Here is a 12210-nt window from a genome sequence, read left to right on the forward strand (position 1 = left end):
TGGTATGGAACATTTCCAATGTTTCATCATGAAACAACGAACTTAATAGCAAATTCCTATAATCTACTAACAAAACAGATCTAAACTTTAAAAAGCAATATTATCTTGCTTCATTTTCTGAAGTCAACTTATTAAAAAGTCATCAAGAGTGATGTAGCATCTTATTATCAAAGGGCAGTCAAAAAGAGTATGGTTCCGGCTCCTTTCTGTTCATCAATTAGTGGTGTATCATTAGAAAATGACTCCACTGTGCTGGGTCTCTAAACACTGAGAACTGGATTTAATAATTCCTGAAATTTTTTAGGTCCACCTTTCTCTGGATCTAAAAAGTTGTGGTCCAGTTTTCTCTCACAGACATAAACACATAATTTTTATTATTTTATCTAGACTATTTGTTATAGTATCATGGTTATCAGTTCTGGCCTAAGTTTGGATTCTACCTTCACCACTTTCTACTTCTGCAAACTTGCGAAAATCACCAGGCTTCTCTAAGCTTCAGTCCCTAATTCATTAAAATGGTAAAATAGCACCCACTTCATGGGGCTATTACAATTTTAATATGTGTATAAGTACTTAGCTCAGTGTCTGGTGCATAGCAGACTTTCAATAAAGGAGAAGTCCAAGAAATGTATGATGCTAAGAAAACAACTGAATTTAATTATTTATAATTATTAGTGTTTAATTTTAAGTCCACATGTACTAAGCAAACATCCCAAAAGGTTGCTTTTCAAAATATTCTTCAGGGAAAAAAATCAGAGGGTGGGATGTTCCATTACGTTGGGGAAGCTAGGTCTCCCTTTTTGAGATTTATAATGTTCATGGCATGTTAAAAGGTCTGATGAGCCCTAAAATATAGAAAAAAATGCTAACCTGGCTTATCTCAGCATTTCTCAAACTTATTTCACTGGGTTACCCACTTCCCCCCAACTCAAATCTTATTAACTTCTCCAATAAGTAGTGTTCTCCGACACACTTCAGGAAATGCTCTTTTGGGTTGTGATTCTTTTCCCTTCTTTTAATCTCATCTTCCTTTAGGATTGCTTCCTTAATTGATCAGTGGAAATTAGTGTTGCTGGAATATTCAAGTACATATAAAAATAGCTAAGCAAGACGGATGAACTCGATGTTATGTTTTGTTCATGTTGACAAGGCCTAAAACACAGCCCAATCAATCAAAGTTCCTTGCACACTGAACACCAATTGCTAATTATGCTTGCAGTCAAATGTAGTGAGGAACTCCTTGACAGGATCACAGACTTAAGACTCACCTCCTACAAATATTGAATACGATAGTATTTTACATAGCTCTTCATCCACAGAGATGCCCAAGATGGCTGGCATCTATTTAGTTATTTCATTAAAGTATTCAACTGAGAACTATAGAAAGCAACTAGGAAACCATAGCCATGGAATTGATGCATGTGAGGTCATCATTCTGGCATTGGCTCTGGATGATTGGTGTGGAAATTTGGCTAATCACATCAGATTTGGGACACCCACTTGATACCAAAGAGCCAGTAACTGGACTCACCAAATACTCAGAAAATTTCAAATTCCTTGACTTTTAGGTATCCAGACCATCCAAGAATCTTGCTAGTTTATTTTTGTCCCTTTTTCTAGACATACATTGTATTTCTGTACTAGTGATCCTAATTGTCACCAGAAAGTTGGACTACAGAGACAAAAAATAAATTTTTTTTTAAAGTGAGAAAGAAACCTCATTTTAAAAAAACCATGAAAAATGAAAGTATAAAAACCAAAAACGACTCAGTGAGGGAAAGAAGATTAGTTCTGGGACTAAAAGCATTGAGTATTTCCTCCAAAAATAAATGTTTCAATGTTCATATGAATTATTATACATCTTTTATGGGGAAAAAACTTGACCTAAAGGAAATAAGAAAGTCCAAAATTCTGTCATATACAAACAATATACCCTGGAAACAAATAACTGTAACCCGCAACTTAGCAAAATAATGGTAAAAATTCTTCTTTTCCAATAATTCCAAGTAACCCACAAGGATTATTGGTTTTGGCATATGCTTATATTTTACAGGGAATCTCAGGAGAGGACTTCCAATAAATGCTTTCCCTGGGTAAAATTTTTACATTAAAAATGTACATTAAAGTAAAACCTTATTTCTAATCACTCTTCAGCCTCGATATTCTACAGACACCAGTTTAAATTACTATTATGTTTTTAGTAATTTAACTAATTTAACTAGTTGCTTAACAGAATTCTGTTCCATCAGAAAGGCACACAAATAAAAAAAATTGCGGTGACTCACACTACATCATAGCTGGAAACAACAAAACATTTTAAAGGTCTTTTGTATAACATATTGCAAGTCACCAGCTGTTTTTCTGATCCATAGAGCAAATCCTGCACTGAAAGACTGCTGCCCAGAAGGCATGAGCTGACATTGATTTGAATCCACCAGCTCTCCCAGTGGATCAGATGGCATCTCAGCATTGGAATCAGTATTGCTATCACATACTCATCTGTCGCCTCATGGGACAAGAGCTGCAAGAAATATGAAGGGAAATTGCTCCTGTTAAGGGATAGCTACATTTATTTCTGTTACAAAAAGGCCACCACTTATACTATACATGTTAAAATGATGCCTAACTATGTAAAAGGAATCCATCCTTTCTGCCCAAATGTTAATAAGCTCCACAAAATAATACATTATTTCTGCTTCCCAGCCCTATTTATAGCCTTTCTTGAGGTTGAGCTAACCAAGTGATTGTCAAGGCTGCATGAAAGTGATTTGTTCTCTTAGAAACTCACACTCAGTGATAATTCAGAGACACTGCCACTTTTTGTGCCTATTTCCATCCTTGTGAGCTTACTCACCAAAGCAAGGATCCTTGCATCTTTATTTATTCACCAGTTTCCAGGAGAGTCCTGTAATTTGAAAGACTGCAACCATTTTGGAGAAAGCAATTTCAAATTTGAACTCATTTTCTAAGCCAAAAATAAACTGACTTTGCTTAATGGAAAGCAGTGCCATCCTCCTAAGAGTTCATTAGCCCTCTGCACTTTTGTTTCTTCACATGAACAGCAGGACACTGACTTCCAGTAAATGTTTGTGAAGCTCAGTGATGCAAAACAGCCTGACTTAAGCCTGGACTCACAGAAAAAGCACAGCCTTCAACCCCAAATCACACACATATCTACTTCCTCCATCCATTCATCTGTTAATCCATCTATCTATCCAACAAATATTTATTGAATACCTATTATGAACAGCGTCTTCTGTTATAGAGCTTACCAGGTAGAAGGGAGGTGGGATTATTCATATGAAGCACACAAGGACCATAGGCCATGTTGCCCTAAAAACACTGTGATTTGGTGATAATCACTGTTGCTGTTTTGAAAAGGCATACTTTAATTCTAAGTTTTGTGCATACATTCTATGCCATGAAAATGCGCACAAACAACATCTTCAGTTTAAGACTATAAAACATATTTACAAAAGCAAAGATGACACTTGGCCTTTAAGATGCACACTGTCAAACATTCTTAAACAGAAAAGTAATATAACAGAAGAATTCATAAATACATTTAATAATACTAAATATAGTATTACTAAAAACAGTCATGGAAGCATAAAGAAAGATGATTGCATGATAAACTGTTGACCAAGTATTTTATTCAGAAAATAGTAAAATACATTCTTGTGGGTCTCAGACCATAAAAAAAGATGGCATTAAATGCAAAGCTTGTTTAGTACAAAATAAATTCAATCGTCACAGTAGCAAGCGCCCTTGGGGAATAACAGGTCATTAGAAGCTTTTAAGATTCTCATAACAGATGACATTCCCTTAGGTCCCTTTCAATCCCAACTCGGCCCTAATCATTTTCTTTCTTTGGCTACTTTTTTATAAAGTCAGTAGGCTGCAGTATAATATATCTTGACATCATAACCTAAAATATCAGATCAGCTCAATTGTTATGCAAGTAATGTTGCTCTGCAAATGACTGCTGGGAGATGAGATGCTACCAAGTGAAGAGGAAAATGCATGCCACGTCCACTCCCCGCTGTCTGTGGCTTAATCTGAAATAACATCTGTGAGGGAACATGTGACACTCTGATCCAACAATGCATTTGATGTGCAAAAGTATCTGTAATGAAATTTCTAGTACAAGGGAATGAGGACATAGAAGCTTCTACCTCCACCATACTGTCACCACCCCACCTCTGCCCAGCTCCCTCAGAAAAGGGAGCCTGGGAAGTCAGCTCCTTGCTGAAAGCAGCATTTCACATGGTTCACCCACATTAGGATTCCAACATCAGGAAAATTTGTCTCCTATGGCGCAAAATTATTTAAACCTGCCATGGCCTCAAGAAGTCTGCTAACAAAACGTTCATCTCTGTGCAACCTTCATTCAAACAAGGATTTAATTCAAAAAAGTACATTTGGTAATTAGTATCCATGAATAGTGATATTCATTATCTTTTGTTTCGTCCTTCTTTACACATTACCCTGAGACACTGAAAACGGTAAAGAGGCTTGCAGATGATCACAGGAGTTGTTGGGCAACTGATTCATGCTGAGAGATGAAATGATGATGAAAGGATGTCAAAAAAACAGACTCTGGGAAATAATATCTCTCAATGCACATACCCAGAGCCTGCCTGTGTCAACTTATAAGGTTCTTCTATGATAAAACTCATATGTGTATACAGATGCAAAGATATCAGGAGTATTCATTGGAAGTTTCCTATTTCCCCCAATCCTCAGCATGCACTGTCAAGATGCCTTTGGGCTTGAAAATGTGCCTATTATCAGCAACCACTCCCTGTATATTAATAAGAAGATTGAAGCTGCCTAACTGCTGAGCGAGGCTCAAATTAATCACAGCATTATGCAAGCCCCCATTTTCATATTTAAAACACCATATTTCATAAGGTTTCAGAAGCACCTGGTGCAGGGTGGGCACTCAATGAAATGATCATTTTTGAAGGGAAAAAGGATAGAAGATGGAGACTAATGCAGTGTTTTATGCTCTGGCCATCACAGGATTCACACCCGAAGTACCACAAGAATGCTGGCCAACTTGGCTGTGTCTCAACAGGTTTTTGCAATGGTCAACCACATCTCCATTCGTATTAAGCCAGCATAATCAAAGGGCATGTGAGTCAGCTCCTAGAGAGGTTGTACCGTCGGCTCTTGTTTCAGGGAATGAATGAAAGAAATTAATGAATGAATAAGTAAATAATAGATGTTATTGTGACTCTTCATTACAGCTGACAAGAGGTGGGAGTGAGTAAGGAAGGTTTAGGGGCTAGCATATCCCTTCTGCCCACATTCCATTGGCCAGAACTCAAGCACACGAGGACCATAGTCCATGTGCCCAGGAGGAAATAAAAATGGGTTCGATGAATAGCCGGTCAGTCTCTGCCACTAGAGGCAAGGATTCAAACACCCAGCCACTCTGCTTAGTTCATGCCTCTGGCTCTCCTTAGACTCTGTACCCTATTGAGCTCCTGCTGCCTTCCTTGCTCCACCAATTTGCAGCATCTATGAATAGCCTTGTCCCCTGGAAGACCAGAAGAGCCCTTCTTGTGGAGTCCTGGCCCATCAGTCTCAAGTCAGATTTCTTCCCAGTCCCACCCCATTCTGGTCCCTCGTTCACTAGGGCATGCTTGGCCCTGTCTCCCTTGTTCTAGGTCATTGTAATTTCAATTCCATTTGCAGGGTCTGTGTCTTGCTCATGTGCCTTAATCCAGACATTAGATTCTGGTACCCAGGTCCTCTGGGGTCAGGTCTGATCAGCCAGGAGCCCATCAGGAAACAGAAAGCACACTCAAACTGGGTAATGTGAGGAGTCCAACAAGAAGACCATCAAGAAAGGTAAGGAAAAGGTATAAGAGAAGATAAGTAATATAGTGCTGTACCTGGGGCTAGGTCAGAAGGGGCAAGAGGAAGAGTAGGAAAAGGACCCTGTGGGGAAGGCTGTATTACAGGAGACTGGGGGGTGCAGGGTGCTCATGGCAACCTCATGGCAACTTTCCTTTTGCCAGTGGAAGCAGTAGGTGGCAGTGGAAGCAGCAACAGAGGATCAGAGGTGGAAGGAGAGTGAAGAGGGATAAACTCTCCTTCCTCATTCCCCTTCTACCTCTGATCTGATCCTCTGTCACTGCTTCCATTGGCAAAAGGCAACCACCATCCAGAGAGCAAGGGGGTCCTTTGATCCCATCCCAAAGAGAGAATAGGATGAAGGCTTGTAGAGAATAGATCTGGAGAAACAAACAGGAGCCACACAGACCTCTGCCCTGGGTCTGAGCACTGAGACTTCCTCCTGCAGCCCCTTTGCCATGGCTAAGTTACCACTGCCAGCTGCCAGATCTATGGACACAGCACCGCCAGCCTGCTGGGACTCCAAACAGGCACTTCCAGACATCTCTCCCTAAGGTCACCTGCCTATTTACTTGAGACTCCTCTAGATCCCTAGTTCGAAGAAGAACAGTTCTGCAAGACAGGTCCATTTAATTTCTCAGGAAGCATGATGTAGGACAAAGATCACGGGCTCTGGGGTCAGGAAGACTTGGGTTCAAAATCCCCATTTGTCATTTTTAACAGCATGATGTTGTCTAATTGAGACTCTCTGAATCTCCTAAGTAATGTAGGGCTAATGAAACCCATATTCCCAATTGGATAGGGTCATTCTGAGAATCATATGAAGAAGACTGAGTGAAAGCAATTTATAAACTTTACAACATTATACAACACTAGGGTGGTATCACGTCTTAAGGAAGTGACCCTTACAGTCAAATCATGCACTGATGCAACACATTTTTAAGAGTACATAGTAATTGATTTCCTTCATTTTATAAAGAGAATTTACTGATTTATTCTCATTACTATACCAGCATCCATACTGACAAACCTTGGCAGAATGTACAGTATATTTTCCAGCGTTCTTTGATTTGTCATTCCTAAAATTTCCTGTCTAAACCTATTCTGTTAATCCCGAACAGCATAATCAGAGCATTATGGAAACAAGTCTTTCAAGGAAATATCCTGAACCATCAGGCAGCAACATACATCATAATTACCAGTTGGGACTCCAGGCTCAAAGATGCTATATGACTTTTCCTAAGTCCAAAGCTCTGTGTGACACCCCTGGGGTCAGAAGCTACTGATAGAGAATCCAGTGTTCTAGGATACTGTTTGTCCCCAGCAAGGAGAGTTTTCTTTCCTTAGTCTCCCTGAGATCCAACTCACATATCTTCTTCTAAGGGAAGGGGAGTGTTCGTAATGGCATGGCTTCCTCAAGTTAGGACATCAAATTGTAAAAGCTGAGTTGGTGTTCTTGAATGACAGCAAAGGAAGAGGGAGATCAGAAATTCCTACTGCAGGGTGCTTTCCCCTGCATTCAGTATGTGTTCAGAGATGACAAGAACATTAAGGTTTTTGATTTAAATTCTTTCTGAAATGGAAAACAGGATTATGAAGAGAGATTTTTTTTCAGAAAGTGGAGCCCCTTCAAACTCTCACCTTGCTGTGCTGCAAAGTGCTTCCACTAGCATCTCTGCATCCCAGGAACTGAGGTGGAGGAGGTCTGGCCAATTATTCTGCCCATCACTTGCCAACCCAGGATGGATAGATTCTTAAAATCTTACCCAGTCTTGCTTTACTGAGATGGCTAATTTGTTTAGCAGTTCTTTTGAGAATACATGACTATAGTAGGGGCTCATGCACTTTTTCCCCAGGGTGTCAACTGTCTTAGTTTCTTTCTCTTTTGTTCTTTTCAATTTAACACTATCATTGCTTATCTATAAGTAAAGTTCCTTTTTGTGAGCCTCTTGGGGATACTCAAATACTCCATCCCTGTTACTCTGGACTCTCCTCTTCGGACTGTAACACAAATGACTTTGCTTTCCTTTCTTCCCTTGGAGGCCAACACATTCTCTCTTCCTTTTGCTTCTACCTGGTTGTTCTTGAACAATGCTCTTACCTTTGCCCCCTCCTTTCCCTACATGGAATGAATCCGAAGAGCCTCAATTTTTGCCCATCTTCATTTTCCTTCCACATGTTCTGCCACAGCAGTATCAACCTCCATCACCACCACCTTCTCCTCTTTTTCTGTCTCCAGTGGTCATGTATCACCTGCCCTCCAGCGGCATTTGCAGCCCCCATTGGGGTCCTGTTCTTAGAACATTCCCTGAAGTGGAGGTGTGCTGGGACACCCACTGGGATGCCTGTATTGCTATTTCTTTATCTAGAAAAGGAAAGAATTGAAAACTCACAAATATTTAAAGTATGGTTTGATAGTACTACCTGTTAATGATTTGTAAGTACGTTTAACTCATTTATTGAACAAGACAGACCTAATATAGGTAAAATTAAACAAGAACTTCATGGCTTCATCATACCACTGCCTTCCAGCAAGTTCTTTAAATTATTCTCTGTACCCAGATGAAATCTCAGCCAGGTCCTATACTTTTTCCAGGCACCTTTCTGACATTGGTCAAAGGTCTTGTTTAACCTACTGGTCATCTAACACTTTCCCTCCCCTGGCTCAGGCTGTCAGAGACTTAGCAGATTATAGTGGGGATGAGAATGCAGTAGTAATGATGCTCGCTGTTTCCCTTCTGTGCTCTTCCATTCAACTCCTGGAGCTTCTTCTGCCTCTTCAGGCTTGGATGGGGGAGAAAGGGGAAAAAGTGTTCTCAAGACTCCCTTTCTTTATGAAAATGAGCATATATTCATGAAGCACATACTAGGTACTACTGAAAATAATGGCTTAATGATTTTGTTTAATTTTCTCAACAGTCCCAGGACATAAGTATTACTATTCTCATAGAGTATTCATTGTGCCTAAGTAACTTGCCCAAGGTCCTATGGCTGTTAGTGATGGGATCCCACCGCAGTGGCATTTGCAGCCTCAATGCCACACTCATCCCATATCATCGAGATGCTTTCAGACCTACTCTTACCCACACTCTCCATCTGCTCTTCCTCTGAACCACAGTTTCTGTCATGTGTTCTCTTGAGTACATTCGTCTTGTTGTTTAACTTTGTATGTATACATGTCTTGCAGAATTCATGAATATACTCCCTCATGTTTCCATGGAACTAGCACAGCTCTATTCTTTCACATGTTTGACACAGGCAGAGGCCATACAGGAAACAGAAGGAGAGTGGGTAGTGAGCTGTAAGGAGAATGTGAAGCTTTGAACTCTGAAGAAATAGAGAGCTCTACAATGGAGGAAATAATTCAGAAGTTCAAACAACGTGGAGGAGAACAATAAGATAAGAACTCAAAACTGTCTACTGGATTTCCTAATTAGGAGCAGTACCATTTGTGATTTTAGCAGGAGAAGCTTTAGCAAATTGTTGGGAATAGAACCCAGATTCTTGTGGATTCAAGAGTGAATAGGAGGTGGGAAAATGAAAACAGCAAGAATAGAACACTCTAACCAGAAATTTATCCTTGAGAAGTGGAGTTAACAAATTGCATAGTGCCTGAATGGAGACATTTTTAAGGACAGGGGGCATTAGAAGGAAGAGAAACTGAAGGGAAGAAGAAAGGAAGGAAGGAAGGAAGGAAGGAAGGAAGGAAGGAAGGGAGGGAGGGAGGGAAAGGAAAGAAAAATAAGGGAGGGAGGGAGAAATGCATAGTATGTGTTGATATTTATAACAGATTTTGACATTTATAACAGACTTTTTTGCTTATGTTTCTGAAATCTCATGAGATATTTGCCCTGGGGCTATGATGACTTAGAGTAGAATTGAACATAGGCTCTTTCTGCAGTTAATGTGTTCTCCCAACCCTCTTTGTCCCAATCTCTCTAATTAAAATGACTTGAATTATTTAAATTTTCCTAAAAACACTGTATACAAAAGCACTTTAGGGAGGCTGAGGCCGGTGGATCACGAGGTCAGGAGACTGAGACCATCCTGGCCAACATGGTGAAACCCCATCTCTACTAGAAATATAAAAAAAAAAAAAAAAAAAAAATTAGCTGGGTATGGTGGCACACACCTGTAATTCCCAGCGACTCAGGAGGTTGAGGCAGGAGAATTGCTTGAAACCCGGAAGGTGGAGATTACAGTGACCCGAGACCGCGCCACTGCACTCCAGCCTGGCAACAGAGTGAGACTCCATTTAAAAAAAAGAAAAAAAAAAGGAGTTTCTTTTTCTCTTTCCCTTTCGTAAACCTCGAAAAGGGAAACTCTGACGCGGTGAAGCAGTTGAATGGCACTCAATACTTTCTGAGAACTCAGAACACACCTCCAGCCCGCAGGCCGTGTTGGGGAAGAAGGTCGATATCTCAGGCGGTGCTGAGCAGTGTCAGACGAGCATAGTGGCAGCTATCCTTCCTTTGAATGCCAAACACTGTCAGAGGAACCTGAAGGGATGCGGTGCAGAAGTGGATTGTCCATGATATGGTGTAGTTTACCAGTTGTCTTGTTTTAAAAGTAATAGAGGTACAGAAACCAGGAGAACTGTACATATTACAAGTCTGTGATCTATCACCTGGCCTCCACACAGTGCGTTTATGGGTCCTTGAGGGATGGAAGCTAAATTCTGATACCATTACCTCCTCAATATGGCAAAGGTTAAAGTGCTACACCTAATGTAACTTTGCAGTTTTATACGACAAGATGCTGGTGGCAGGGGGTGTGACTTAATGATCACACTTTGATTTAAAGGTACAAGAGTTTGCTTAGGGCCCTGACTTGGTCTCTAGCAGTACCGGCTGCATCCGTGAAACATGGGCAGTGACAGATGGTTATTAGCACAAGGAAACCTCCTAAAGGTCTCAAGCAAGCTCAGAAGGTCCACAAATTGAACCAGAATTGGTGAATTCCCAAAGTTTAAAGGTTTTAATACCAGAGAGCAAGGGGATTAATGGGAGACAATCAGGGAGCAAAAGTAAAAAGCTGCAGGCAGCACACAGTCCCAATTTATTAAACAGCCTCTAATTGGAGTGGTCTGGTGAAAATGCACACAGGCATTGGTCAGTCACTATCTAACACTGGAATCCTATAACCAAAAAAATTTACAAAAAATAAGAATGAAAAAAGGAACCCCTTCACACCAAACTCTACCCCCAGAGACCTGCAAGATCTTGGGTTTGGGAAATAGTTTATGGAGGGAGGATGTCTTTGTGGTCAGTTCAGGCCAGTGGTTTTACTGAAATTAAAATACTTCTCAGTCTTTCAGCTTTTTGGACGTTTTCTAAACAAATAATGTTGACAAGGTCTAATTTTTAAAATTAACTCTAATTAAGACTTCCAAAAGGGTCAAGAGGGAGTTGCCAGCACTTCCCTTAGTGGTTGTTATCCTAAAGCAAGATAGAGTAGAGCATCAGGGACCATATTCTTATCCCAAAATGCTGCCCAGTGCATTTGGTTTAATGTGTGTGAGTGTGCGTATTTATATATATGCATAAGCACAAACTATTTCCCCTAATCACAGCTTAGGAAGAATAAGTTCTAAGCAGAAAACTACAGGAGAAATTAGAAATGGACATAAATCATTATTGAAATAAAACACTAACACAGGAATCAAATAAATACCCAGAAAAGCAAGCCTTTCCCCATTAATCTACTTTCTCACCACAGGAAGGCAGGTAGCATCTTTTAATACCAAGCCAGGTGCCAGGTGATTAACTAGGAAAGACCTCGGAGAAATGTGTGGAAAAATGTCTAATAAAAATACTTTATATCTGCAAAGAACTAAAAGTGAGGGTAGCAATACGTTCATGCTATGATCCCTTGGGTGGGGCAGCTAGTGGAGAGAAGCCAGAGGTGTTATTAATGGAGGCATTCCAAGAAATAGGTAAGAAGAAACATGGGAAGTCTACTCTTGTTACTTCCTTTGCTTCTCAGGGGATGGGAAGAAGGCTGAGTTGAATCACAAAGGAAAATATTATAGCACAAAGTTCTATCTTTCAACTTTAAACAGGTAGAGTAGAAACACCAAATGAATGGAGAGAAACATTAAGAATGTATAGCAAGAATTGCTGTTGAATAATTAAGGCCAAGGATAAATGGAATACATAAACAAATGTTAATCATTTTCAAGGGAAATATAATGATATATTAAGTTAATACATGTGTGCAATGCTGTTTAGAAGGAACTGTTAAGAAATATAACTTTAAAACATTTAATTTCAACTGGCTATACTGCCCAAAGTAATTTATAGATTCAATGCTATTCTCATTGAACTATCATTAACGTTCTTCACA

The sequence above is a fragment of the Papio anubis genome, chromosome 6, assembly GCF_008728515.1.
Source record: "Papio anubis isolate 15944 chromosome 6, Panubis1.0, whole genome shotgun sequence".
NCBI lineage: Eukaryota > Metazoa > Chordata > Mammalia > Primates > Cercopithecidae > Papio > Papio anubis.